This window comes from Protopterus annectens, chromosome 1.part0 (assembly GCF_019279795.1).
Source record: "Protopterus annectens isolate FY-2018-M chromosome 1.part0, PAN1.0, whole genome shotgun sequence".
Classification (NCBI taxonomy): Eukaryota; Metazoa; Chordata; order Ceratodontiformes; family Protopteridae; genus Protopterus; species Protopterus annectens.
In genome coordinates, this window is record NC_056725.1 from 1,083,852,370 (window position 1) to 1,083,865,494 (window position 13,125).

The window sequence follows — 13,125 nt, forward strand, 5'->3', positions numbered from 1 at the left end:
AACACTTTGCATCACCAAAAGAACATTATCCCCACAGTGAAGCATGGTGGTGACAGTATTATGCTTTGGGGTTACTTTTCTTCAGCTGGAACTGGGGCTTTAGTCAAGGTGGAGGGATTTATGAACAGTTCCAAATACCAGTCACTTTTGGCCCCAAACCTTCAGGTGTCTGCTAGAAAGCAGAATATGAAGTTGAATTTCACCTTTCAACATGACAATGACCCCAAGCATACATCCAAATCAACAAAAGAATGGATTCACCAGAAGAAAATTAAAGTTTTGGAATGGCTCAGCCAGAGGCCAGACCAAATTCCAATAGAAAATCTGTGGGGTGACCTGAAGAGGGCTGTGCACAAGAGGTGCCCTCACAATCTGACAGATTTGGAGCAGTTTTGCATGGAAGAGTGGGCAAATATTGTCAAGTTAAGATGTGCCATACTGATAAACTCCAACCCAAGAATACTGAATGCTGTAATTAAATCAAAACCTGCTTCAGCAAAGTATTAGTTTAAGGGTGTGCACACTTACGCAACCAGTTTATTGTACTTTTTTTTATTTTTTATATTTTTTCCCCTAACAGATTTGTTTGTTTTTTAATTGAATTGTACAGGTTACATTAAAGGTGGGAAAAGTTTTAAAATGATTTATTGTGGTCTTATTTTTTTTATATCACAAAAACCTGGCATTTTAACAGGGGTGTGTAAACCTTTTATATCCAATGTATGTCAAGGGGATTGGCAGAAAATCTACCAGATCTTTATCTATAGCTGCTGTTGTTAAGGGTAGTTTCATTTGTTCAAAATGGTGCATATAACATAAAAAGAAGAAATTAAATACTATTATTTTGATATTAAGATATAAAATGTAAATTTTCTTCTTCTGACAATTTAAAGTATAAAAATAAGACAGCTAATGTAACGTGACATATAGTGATTAACTTTTAGCATGCATGTTTATGAAGGATATGATGTCCCTTCTAAGGCTCCCACAAGATTTGTAATTTTGTTGTACAGACTGGGAACCACTTTTTAATATTCCATAAAATGGAATGTAGACCCATGCAAAAAGTGAATAAATTATATTTCTTTGCTCATGCTTGAAACAAACACAGTTGGATTTCTTAGTAAACTTGGCAATCCAATACTTATGACCATGACTTCACTCCTGTTAATTCCTACAATGTCATTTTCACTACTGTGAAGTAAAATCCTTATTCAACTTACATGCCTTAACATGATATAAAGATTACAAAACCACAGGAGAAGAGAAACAATAGGAACTATTTCATTTTTATTGATCCTTTGTTGACTGAGTTAGCCCTGCTAGGCTAGAAACTTCTTTTTAGGGCAGACACAAGGTGGTATTTGTATTATTAGGTGAAATTTGGCCATGGCTATTTTACAGCCACCTGAGCTGCCATCAACTCAAGTAGATGGGACTTTGGTTTAATGTCTCATCTGAAGGATGCCACACTCAGGAGTACACCACCTACCCTTATGGTCTGCTGCAATGTCAGCAATTGATCTACCTGCTGTGGGAATGGAACCCGCATCCTTCAACATCAATACATGTTTATGGACAATTAAGTGTCCCATTTGATGGTGGGATAGTTGAAGTGTCACAGAAAAATGGTGTTTGCCTTAATACACAGGGACTTTATATTTGTAAGGTAGGAGGTACAGGCTGGGTGGAATAGAGTGGGGTCCTGTAGTTATCTGTGACAAAATAAGGGGTTTGTATATATCAGCTTGGATGTGGAGGAGTTCCAAAATCCACAATGAGCAGGTTGTTTAAGTAGTATGTAGTTGTCAGTAAACATAGGACAACTGCTATATTGTATCAGGATGCACATTTTAAAATTGGCTACAGAGACAGTTGGAAAGTGGAGACCTATGGCACCAATTGTTTGCTACCATAGGCTGGAGGGGAAGAAGTCCTTATTAAATTAGGGGTTGCTTGACTGGAGTGCTGTTTGTTTCAGAACAAATAATACAAGTCAATACACAAAGAGCAATATGCCACTTTACACAAATCTTGCACTGTTTGTACAACTAACTATTATTAAGTACATTGAGAATTTCTGGAGTAGGGTATGCAGAAATAGTCATGGTTCTAAGTACCTGAGTTAATAGTGTATGCAGTTAAATTTGACTGCTCAAATGCAAGCAGTTTATAATAGCACAGCAATACAAGAAACATTCAGCTTAGCCCACTGGCCAACAGCAGAACAGGACAATTCAAGACTCCACAAGCAAATGGAAGCCTACAATTCCTTAGTTCTTCCTCTACTCTCACTAGAGTTTAAACAAAGTGGTTCTGACTCAGATCATAGTAGATGCCAAAAATAAGTGATGAGTTATTACAGTATGTCAGTAAGAAATGCAAATGTGCATTTATTTGAAACTAATTAATGTATCTGCAAGTATATTTGTATATGTTTGTGTGTGTGTGTGTGTGTGTGTGTGTGTGTGTGTGTGTGTGTGTGTGTGTATATATATATATATATATATATATATATATATATATATATATAGATATAAATATATATATATATATATATATATATATGGTTTACTATCATTTGTGCGAACAACATTCTGTCGGCACATATGCTGCCGAAAATCAGAATATCGTGCACAAAATGAAAAGTGAATGGGATAGTTGAAGACACTTATGCGAATGCAGTAGTGCATTTAGCATAAGTGTGTTTGACTATATATATGGAGATCGCAGTACAGCGGGGAATGGAAATTCATCCATAACCCCACTGTAGTGCAATCTTGGAGTTGGAATATATTAGTAGCAGGGGGTGTGGGGTGCAGGGGGGCTTGTCACCCCTGCAAAAAATAAGATTTGTCATATAGGAGTTTGATTTACATCAGCTCCTATACGGCTATCACATGATGTTTTCAGTGACAATGTCGACTCAACTGTGTCGATCATTTGTGTTGACATTGTGTAGGAGTGGAGAGTTTGATTTCGGTGTTTACTTTCATTATTGCGAAAGGCAGATGTCTTGCCTTTCGCAATAATGATAGTAAACGTACATATATATATATATATATATATATATATATATATATATATATATATATATATATATATATATATATATATATATATATATATATATGTGTGTGTGTGTGTGTGTGGACATAAGTTTCCATTAAGGTAAGCCGTAAATTGTTAAAAAGAAAATAAGTATTGTAGAAGTGCATTAAGTAAACAAAGAATTTGAAGGAATTAATGATTTCCAAATAAAAATGTGAAATGCCACATAACCAACAGTTCAGAACTTCTCTTACCCTTGGATGGTGAAGCTTAACATTGAAGCAGTATTCCAGTTTCTGCTTATTAGAAAGCAAAACTGTCCAGCTTTGGGTATATGCTGGAGAGAGTGTATTCTCACAGGGTCATACCAAAGGTGTATGCTGTGTCCCATGTAAACTTTGAGAAATTCAGCACAGCACTTCACAACTTTTTGCAGGCATGTGCAGATGAACTGAATGCAGTCCACTATTGTGATGGCTTATGGACACTGGGAAAGAGGCTGTAGCAAAAGAAGGTTTTTATGCAGTTGTTTATTAAACTGGGTGTACCTGTAGACAAGGATAAACAAGAGGGGACTGATAAAACATTGATGGGGGTTGAAATTTAAGCTGAGAAGGGTGTGTTTTATCTCCCTTTAGCAAAAGTTGGACAAGCTGAGGGACAAAAGTGAAGTCAGGGTAGGGAAGTAATTGAGTTACTTATTTTACTGAACTTTGTTTTCAAAGTTTTTAATAGGTCCTTTGCTAGTTAATAAAGCTTAAGAGCAGTAAGAATCATTGGACCAGGGTACCCAAGTTGGTTAAGGAGTACATGGCCATTTGGGTTCACTTTCTTCACCAGTTGAAAGGAGAGTCTTTAAGGCAAGGGGGACTGGGCATCTTCAGAAAAAGTCCAATTGTACATAGATGCTGCAAGATAGGTGGGTATATGACCTGTTTTCAAATGTGAAGGTTTTTCTGAGAGGTGGTTGGAAGACTGGACTGGGGATTACAGAAGGAACATATTAGTACTATGATGATGTGGGCAGCTACAATTATATAGTGAAGGGAATAGTGCATTATGAAGGTGATGTTTTTACTCTGACAACTTGGCTGTGGTCATGTATTAGCTAACTGATCTATAAGGTCTAGGTTAAGGCAAGCATTGTTAAGAAGAACAGCACTTTATTTTCTCAAAATTAACCTGCCTTTTTCAGTTATGCAAGTACTATGGAATGCAAACATACTCAGTGAAAGTTCATATTATTTTCAGTTCTGTGGGTTTCATAAGTTGGCTCTGTGGGCACAGGCGAGTCCATTGAAGGTGCCAGGGGATGTGTCGATAGTTGTTCTAGGATAGCAGGACAGCTGTTTCAGCAGTGTTCAACTGTTGGACTGAGTCAACCTGACATTCTTATGGTAGAGCTTTGTTTTCTTTGATATTTTTTTGCAGAGGGGGTACCAAACATTAAGTGAAGACAGGCACTGAGATTGCTGGCCAGGTATTTTGTACACATTGACAGCTAGAAGAGAGGAGCTCAAAACTATACTGGGGTGCACTAGGATGCCCTGAGTGTGGCTACCACATTTATGGCAGTTAGGAATTACAACAAACACTCCTGTATTGTGAGGTTGCTAACAGGCTTGGAGAAAGTTTGAGGTGTATCAATAGATAGTAGGTCCCACTTTTAGAGTAATCTTAAAATGTTTTCATGTTTTGGCAGGTTTTTATAAAACTTTCGTGTTGAGGTCATCATTTTTTTTTCTGTGTGTGTGTGTGTGTGTGTGTGTGTGTGTGTGTGTGTGTGTGTGTGTGTGTATAGGAGCTTTTCAGGCTGGTGGACTGCTAGGTTCACATAGAAGTAATGATGCTTGTTTTATGAGTACAGTATTGTTGATATACCTAGGCAAATCTAAAACTGACCAGGTTAGTAAAATGAAGCAGGTGGTCTTGCCCAAGGATAAGAAGCTAGTAGTGTGCCTGGTATCTTGGAATTTGACTTGGATGAAGACAGTTTCATTTGAAGATGTATATAGCTGTGTGAAAGAAATGGCACTACAGGAAGAATGCTAACCTGTAAATGTGAGCTGTAGCTTTCATGGATGCCATCCAAGACATGGGAAGAAATAATAGTGTTTTGCAGGTAATGAATTTATCACATGGTGTTTTTGATTCAAATATTCTTGAACTATTGAATAAAAGACTCTTATTTGTCCCAACGTATTTATCAAGCTGGGAAATACACAGACTGAGTTGTTTAGGTTTTGAAGAAAGATTCGGCTTAGGTACTATTTTTCCAAATGATAGAGTTCTGAAATTACTCGTAATAAGGAAGTAGTGATATAGTTGCGGACACGTATTCTGATTTGGACTTATGAAACTTGAGAGCATATGTATTTGTTGATGAATAGTTCGAATCAAATGTATTGGGGATGGAGTACTTTAACATTAGAATATGGATTTAAAAACATAGACTTGGTTTTTGCCTCCTAAAGACAATTTCTTTGTAAATGTGTTTGAAAAGTTATGTAGAGATGATTTGTGACCTGAATTTAAAAACATATGCAAAGTTAATATCTTTACAGTATTTCAAAAGAACAATGGCAAAGTCTGATGTATTTAAAAGATGTTAAACCTAAATATGTGGTGTCAAATGCTGATAAGAGAGGAAATGTTGCTATTTACTTATTTATTAATTAATTATTTCATTTATTTTACATTTGGTTACCGGGAAAATTGACTGGACATGGATCGGGGAGAAAAGCTCCACAAATAAGCTTTACACACAAATAGTTTTCAGTTTGAGTTCACACAGTACAATTCATAAATGGCAAGTAGCATTATTTAACGTGTGATATGAAAATTATATAATATTTATATTATATAATAGTTATATTGAATAATACACTATATGTTTGCATATAGAGCAATTTGTTAAATAATGAGAAACATTATGATCATGTTAATTGAAATAGTTTGAAAAGGTACAGTGAATAATTATATGATTTTTAGTAAGAGGTATGCAATTACTTTTTTTGTTTGGATAAAAAAGATGTTGAATCATTGTTTTTAACAAAACAAAACCTAAGCATTTTGTCTTTTACTGCCAAAAATTTGCATAACTTTAGTTTACCCATCAGCTACAAAGTACAGTTGTGTACACTTACCAAAAATGTAGATGTTCGAGTGTATTCACAGTTGCAATCATCACCTGTGGGTTATCCCTGCTGTGGTAGCCCTTGCCCGGTCTGAATACCAGAGTCAATGTTTTTTCTGCATCAGCTGCTGTTGCTTGCTGACTGACATCAGGTCATCAGTGCTATAAAGCAAGGCAGCCAATGCCATTACATCAGTTTTTCTGAACCTAAGCAATCAGAAACCTAAGTAAATACAGTAAAGTAGTCCTGTTGGCTAAAAGCCACCATGAGAAGCTTATGTCTCCCTAAAAAAAGAAGATATAAGGGGGAAAGAGGGAGGGAAACCAGGACTGCAACAGTGAGTACACTCGAACATCTACATTTATTGTAAGTGTACTATGTTCTTCGTGTTTCACTGTTGCTGTCACCACCTGTGGGAGGATTCCCAAAGCTGAGGAGGGGGGTGGTAAGATTAGTAAGAGACCTAGGCATAGGTCAGCATACCCTGCAGAACTACAGAGGCAAACCCTACACTAGCCTTAGAAAATAGAGGTAGGTGGTAATGCTTGGTAAAGGTATGGACAGAAGCCCAGGTGGCAGCTTCCAGGATGTCCTTGGTGGGAACTCCTCTGAGGAATGCTGTGGAAGTAGAGGCTGCCCTAGTGGAATGGGTTCGAATAAACTTAGGGGGGTTTCCAATGTAATCTGTAGCAGAAATGGATACAGTGTGATATCCATTTGGAAATGGTCTGCTTGGAAATGGGCTTCCCCTCTGCCCCAGGGGCAAAGCTGACAAGTAGTTGGTTTGTTTTTCTGAAGGGTTTAGTACAGTCCAGATTGTATCTGAGCTGTCTATGCACGTCTAGTGAGTGCAAAATTCTTTCCCCCATGTTTTGAGGGTTAGGAAAGAAGGTGGGTAGATGTATGGCCTGGTTGAGAGTCACATTAGATACCACCTTGGGCATAAAGGAGAGATTAGTCCTCAAGGAGACCCTGTCTGCATGGAAAATGATGAAGGGCTGAATGGCCATCAGTGCCTGAAGTTCTGAATCCCTTCTGGCTGAGGAGAAAGCTAGGAGAAAAGCAGTCTTCTAGGAGAGGTGTCTAAGTTCTGCTGAAGCAGCAGGTTTGAAAGGTGGTAAGGTTAGTTTTTCCAAAACATAATTCAGGTCCCAGGCTGGCGTGGGGTGACCTTCTGGGAGGTCTGATATTAGAAGCCCCTCTAAGGAATTGTTTAATCAAAGGATGGGAGAACAGGGGCTGATCTGTCTCAAAATGAGTTGAAATGGCTAAGTCGTGGATCTTAATAGACGAGAAGGAGAGGCCACTATTAAGTAGCTCCACTAGGTAGTCCAGGATAAGAGGGATGGAAGGCTGTGAGGTATTGCCCCTTCTGAACTGGCTCCAGGAGCAGAATCTTTTCCATTTTTCTGCATTAGATTTTCTGGTGCTGGGCCTTCTGGCCTCTGTGATAATCTCTAGGACCCATTTGCTTAACAGGGGTCCCTTGTTTGCCTTTAGAGTATTAGCCATGCTGATAGTTTGAGAGTCTGCAAGTCAGGGTTCAGCACCCCACCCCCACCTGAGTTAAGAGGCCTGAGATCAGGGAAGCTGCCTGGGAGGCTGTAAGGTCAGGCTGCACAGTAAGGGTTACCAATGTTGTCTGGGCCAGTCTGGAGCAATGAGGATGGCCTTTGGTCTCTCCCCCTTATTTTGATAAGTACCTTTTGAATAAGAGGCAGAGGAGGGAATGCATACACATAAAGGGTGTTCCAGGGGAAGGTCAAGGCATCCACCTTCCACACTAGGTGGAGATGCTCCCTGGTACAGAATTTTTTCAGTTGATGATTGAGATGCAAAGCAAAGAGATCCACGTCCGGAGTCTGCCACTCCTGAGTGATTTGTAAAAAAGATTTTTTTGTTGAGCTGTCATTCATGGAGGTCCAGTAGGTTTCTGCTTAAGTGGTCTGCCAGGGTGTTGTTGATCCCTGGTAGGTATTGGGCTATTAGGTGTAATCCCATGGAAGAGGCTGTCAGCCAGAGGTTCATGGCTATCCTGCACAGACGGTAAGATTGGGTCCCTCCCTGTTTGTTGATATAACACATTACTGTGGTGTTGTCTGTTTATTAAGCAGAACCCCTGACTTGAGATGGGGTTTGAAGGATGTCAGAGCCGTTTGTACTGCCATCATTTCCTTCTGATTGATGTGTAAGGGAAGGTGCTGGACATCCCAAAGACCTTGGGTGCACCTGCCTTCTCGGTGAGTGCCCCAAGCAATGCCTGATGTGACGGTGGTAATGGGCTGCCCAGTTGGGTGGAGGGTGAAGGAGAAACCCTTGTTCTTGGCACAGGCCCCTGCCCACCAGAGAAACTCGGCCCTTATACAGGGGATCAGAGGGAGAGAGGTTTTTAGAGATTGAGAGTACTGACCAAAGGTTCTTTAGATACCACTGAAGGTTGCTAGAGTTTGAGAGTGCTGACACCAAAGGTTCTTTAGATACCACTGAAGTTTTCTCATGTGAAGCCCGGCCAGAAGAATTAGAAGGCTGTAAGATGCTATGTACCCCAAGGCTTGCAAGAACTTCTTCACAGTGAGGTGACTTCTGGAAGCCAGCTGGGTAAAATAGAGAGGCAGGAATCTCTGCTTTTCTGGGGATAGGAAGGTCATTTGGGATGCTGTGTCCAGCAGTGCACCCAAGAAAATGATCTTCCTGGAGTGTGTTTGCTGTGATTTCTTCTCATTGATGATGTACCCTAAGGAGGTTAGAAGGGTTTTCACAAAGTGGAGGTCCTTGAGTAGCTTTTCTTTGCACTTTGCCTGAATGAGGCAGTCGTCTAGATAAGGGCAAATCTGTATATTTTTCTGTCTGCAAAAGGCGCTATGGCCGGGGCTAAGCATTTGGAGAATACCATGGGAGCAGTAGATAAGCCAAAGGGTACCACACAGAATTGAAAGTGTTTGAGCCTGCTCTGAAGCAAAGGAATTTCCTGCAGGATTCCCTTATGGGGATGTGGAGGTAGGCATCTTTTAAATCTAGGGTGACTAACCAGGCATTTTGTGTCAGCACAGGCAGCAACTGCTGCAAAGTTAGCATTTTGAATTTGAGGACCACCAGAGAGGTGTTCAGAATGGATAGATCCAGGATGGGGTGCCAAGTGCCTTCTTTTCTGGGAACAAGGAATAGTCTGGAATAAAAGCCTTTGCCTATTTGATCTGAGGGGACAGGTTCTACTGCCCCTTGGATATGAGAGTTTGGACTTGTTTCAATGCCTCTGCCCACTGATTTGGAGGTAAGTCTGGGTACCCTCTTGGAAGTGGGAGTTCACTGAAGGAGAATTTGTGTCCCTGAAAAATGATCTATAAGATCCATTGGTCCTTTGTTACAGAAAGCCAATTTTCTTTGCAGAGAGAGAGCATTCCTCCTAGTTTTTGGTGAGTGGAAAGAAAGCAGAGGGGGGAGAGGGAGTCATTGAGAGTTTTTGCCATAGAGGGGTGGCTTAGAACTCCCTACCTTTGGAGTGGAAGTGGTCCACTGTCTGGTTCTCTGCTGTCCCTGGGATAGGAGCCTGGGTGATCTGTCCCTGCGGGGCTTACCTTGCCCTGTCTGCTAGCTGGAGGGAAGGACTAGTGTTTTGAGGGAAAATTCCTGCTGAACCTAGGAGATTGTACCTGAAAGAAATCTTTTACTGTTTGCATAGATTTTGCTTTGTCTTCCATCTTTTTAAGCACTTCTGCTTTTACCCAGAACAAGCAGTCCTTATCCAAGGGTGCATCAATTAATTTAGATTTGACATGATCAGGGAGAGGTTGTTCCTTCTAATGACAGATCCTGACACTGCTGCCCTGCTTGAGGCTACTAGGGCATCATATCCAGTGTAATGAGTGTTTGGCCACTTGAGAAGAAGAGTGCTGTAAATCTGCTAACTCTTTCAAATTGGCACAGTCAGGAAAGGTTGAAATATTTTGCTTTAATAGTTCCAAAGTGTGTTGTTGATATTTTAACATATGGAACTGACAGTTGAGAGCTCTGACAGCTAAAGTTGCAGAGGTGTATACTTTTTTACCCCATCTGTCCACAGCTCTGGAATCCTTGTCAGAAGGAATAGGATTCTTTGCAGAACTAGCCTTAGCTCGTTTTGGTCACTGTGTAATTACTTCTGGGTCTGCAGCAGGATTTCTGTACAGGTATTTGTGAGAATCCGGTACTCTGTAATACCTGTCAGGTTTACTGGGAGCAGGTGGGAGGGTGTCAGGAGCTAAGCTGGATTCATGGAAGACATCATCCACCACCTCTAAGATAGGAGGGATGGACAAGGATCTGTGTTGGGGCAGATCTAGAAACTCTCTTAGTCTTTTTTTAAACTGAGGAAAGTCCTGGTATTCCCAGTGGAAATGTTCTCTGAGGGTGTGAAAGGTTTCCCTAAAGGAAATATCTTCTGGTGGGGAGGCAGAAGGAATGTATTTATCTGCATCTGAATCCTCATAAGCAGTCAGAGGTTGCTGTTCCTCTTTAAAATCTGAATAATAAAACTCCTCAGAATCCTGTTCTGTCAGTATTTCAGGAGAAAGGCCTTTTTTCCTTTTAGAAGTTGTAGCCTGACTACCCCTGATAAGGGTGATAAGATCGTCCACCATTTTAAGCATTTGAGCTTGGGGTGGTGGAGTAGGAGTAAGATTGTGGCTAGAGGTAGATTTCCTAGGAGTGACCTTGCTTCTAGGCCTAAGAGTATCCATCAGTCAGAGAGAAACAATAGTTGGATGAGAAGATGTTTTTTGTCTAGATTCGGTAGTGTGAAAGACCTCATTGAAAGCCGGTGGCTGCATCATGGCTCCAGTCCCCATCGAGGCTGAGACAACCAAAGGCTTGAAAGATGAAGAATATCTCTGCAGCATACTGGACTTTGAAAGGGTCTTGGCAGAGGCCTCTGAATGTATCGGATTGGGCATCAGGGGCTGCAAAAGCCCTTCACTGAATTCTGGAGAAATGACGACCTGCTTAACAGTAGAGTCATCGGAAGGCTTAGCCTTGTGGGGTCTGTCTCTATCTTTATCTTTACATTTTTTCAGAATTTCTATGGAGTGTTGGCTAACAGACGCGATTTCACAATGTGAAAATGGAAAACGAAAATACCTGGCTACAATAAGAGCTCTATGACGAATGGTTCTTGCATTAAAGAGGGCAAAAAAACAGCAACAGGGGACGTCGTGGTCTGGGCCTAAACAAGTGACGCAGTATGAATGGAAGTCTCGGTGTGGGATCTGCTTTCCACAGGCGAGACAATTAACTTCTTCTGACATCGGCTAGTTTAAGAAAAAAGGATCCGCAATGAGGTACTTAGGTTTAGACATTTTCAGCTGTAATTCAAACTCTGGTAGCGACTGACTGGCACACTTGTAAACTGCTGCTGCTACGGGCTCCGCGGCAAGAAACACTGATGTAATGGTATCGGCTGCCTTGCTTTATAGCACTGATGACATCATGTCAGTCAGCAAGCGACAGCAGCAGAAGCAGAAAAACATTGACTCTGGTATTCGGGCTGGCCAAGGGCTACCACAGCAGGCATGCCCCACAGGTGATGACTGCAACAGTGAAACACAAAGGACATCAATAATTTCTGGTATAGATGTATTTCAACACAATGCGGGGATTCTGTTGAAAAGTATTACAGTACCCCATGGCAAGTCTTCTCTATTTTTAGTGAAAGACAGAGGAGGAATAGTAGATAAGATTAAAATAGTAAGACAAATAGTGTTTTTTTTTTCAAAATTCAGTGATAATGTATATTACATGATGATTTATTATTTTTTGTGCAAAGCGGAAAAATGGAAGCTCTTACAGTTATGAAGAATTTAAATGAAAACTGTTAGGGTATAAGGTCAGTTTATGAAATTTTGGATACAACTGTCAATGTTTTTGGAAAAAATACCTTCAGTAGGAAATGGAAGATTTATATAAAGGTGTTTGCTTAAGGAGATGCCGGCTAATACATTTTTTGAAAACGCACCTTCAGTAGGAAAAGGAGGAATTATAAAAAGTTGTTTGTTTAAGAAGGAGATGCCAGCTAATGTGTTTTATAAGCAACTACTAGCTATCCTCCTCACTTGGATAGATCTTTGCCTGATGGAGAAATTTTAAAACATAATATGACTGAATATGGTGATATAAAAATAATAGAAAGGGAAATGATTGACAGATGAGCTGAAAGACCTTATTATAAACAAATGTTGGAATCCTTGTTAGTTGAATTAGAAAGGGTATTTGTATAGAATAATATGTGATGTTACTTGAATTATAACCCAAGAAGGTAATAGATAAGACACTAGACTGTAATGAAATATTTATTCCACCCATTTTTGGAAATGTGTGTTTTGAATGAAGACAGTCCCTGTTCATAAGTTCATAGGATGGTACTAGGCTATCAGCCCTAGGGCCTATACAAGCCTAGCCATAACAATTCCCTGGCCATTTCTTCCCACAATATTTACTTCTCTGAACCCCTGTCTAGCAGGTCGACTGACATGATCCCCAGGGTGAATTTCCAATCTCCCATCCAAACATCAAGGTTCCTTTTGAAGAGGGCCAAAGAGGCACTCTGCTTGACATGTATGGGCAGTCTATTCCAGAGTCTGGGGGAGTCTCTGGGTCAGGAACCTATCCCTCCAGCATGTTTTGTTCATTGTGATGACATGGTTTAGATCCCTGGTGTGTGTGGCTCTGAGGGATTGGGATTTATTTAAGTGTTGCATGTCCAACAGCTCTGGGTTTGATATGGCCTTGTATGTTAAGCAGAGATTGCTTCTGAGTAGAAGATATGTGACAGAGTACAGCTGGAGTTTTTTTAGATGGTCAGCGTAGGGCATCTGCTTTAGGCCTGTGATATTTCTGAGGCCTTTCCAGTTGTTGCAGATGTCTTGAGAGGTACATACCAAATGGAGCGTTGTATTCTATAATGAGT

General features: G+C 40.3%; 1 protein-coding gene across 2 annotated transcripts in view; it reads right to left on the minus strand.

The window, feature by feature from the left end:
- GRIK2 (glutamate ionotropic receptor kainate type subunit 2) overlaps window positions 1-13,125 on the minus strand; it is a 3,358,677-nt gene that overhangs the window by 831,634 nt on the left and 2,513,918 nt on the right. The window lies entirely within an intron of this gene.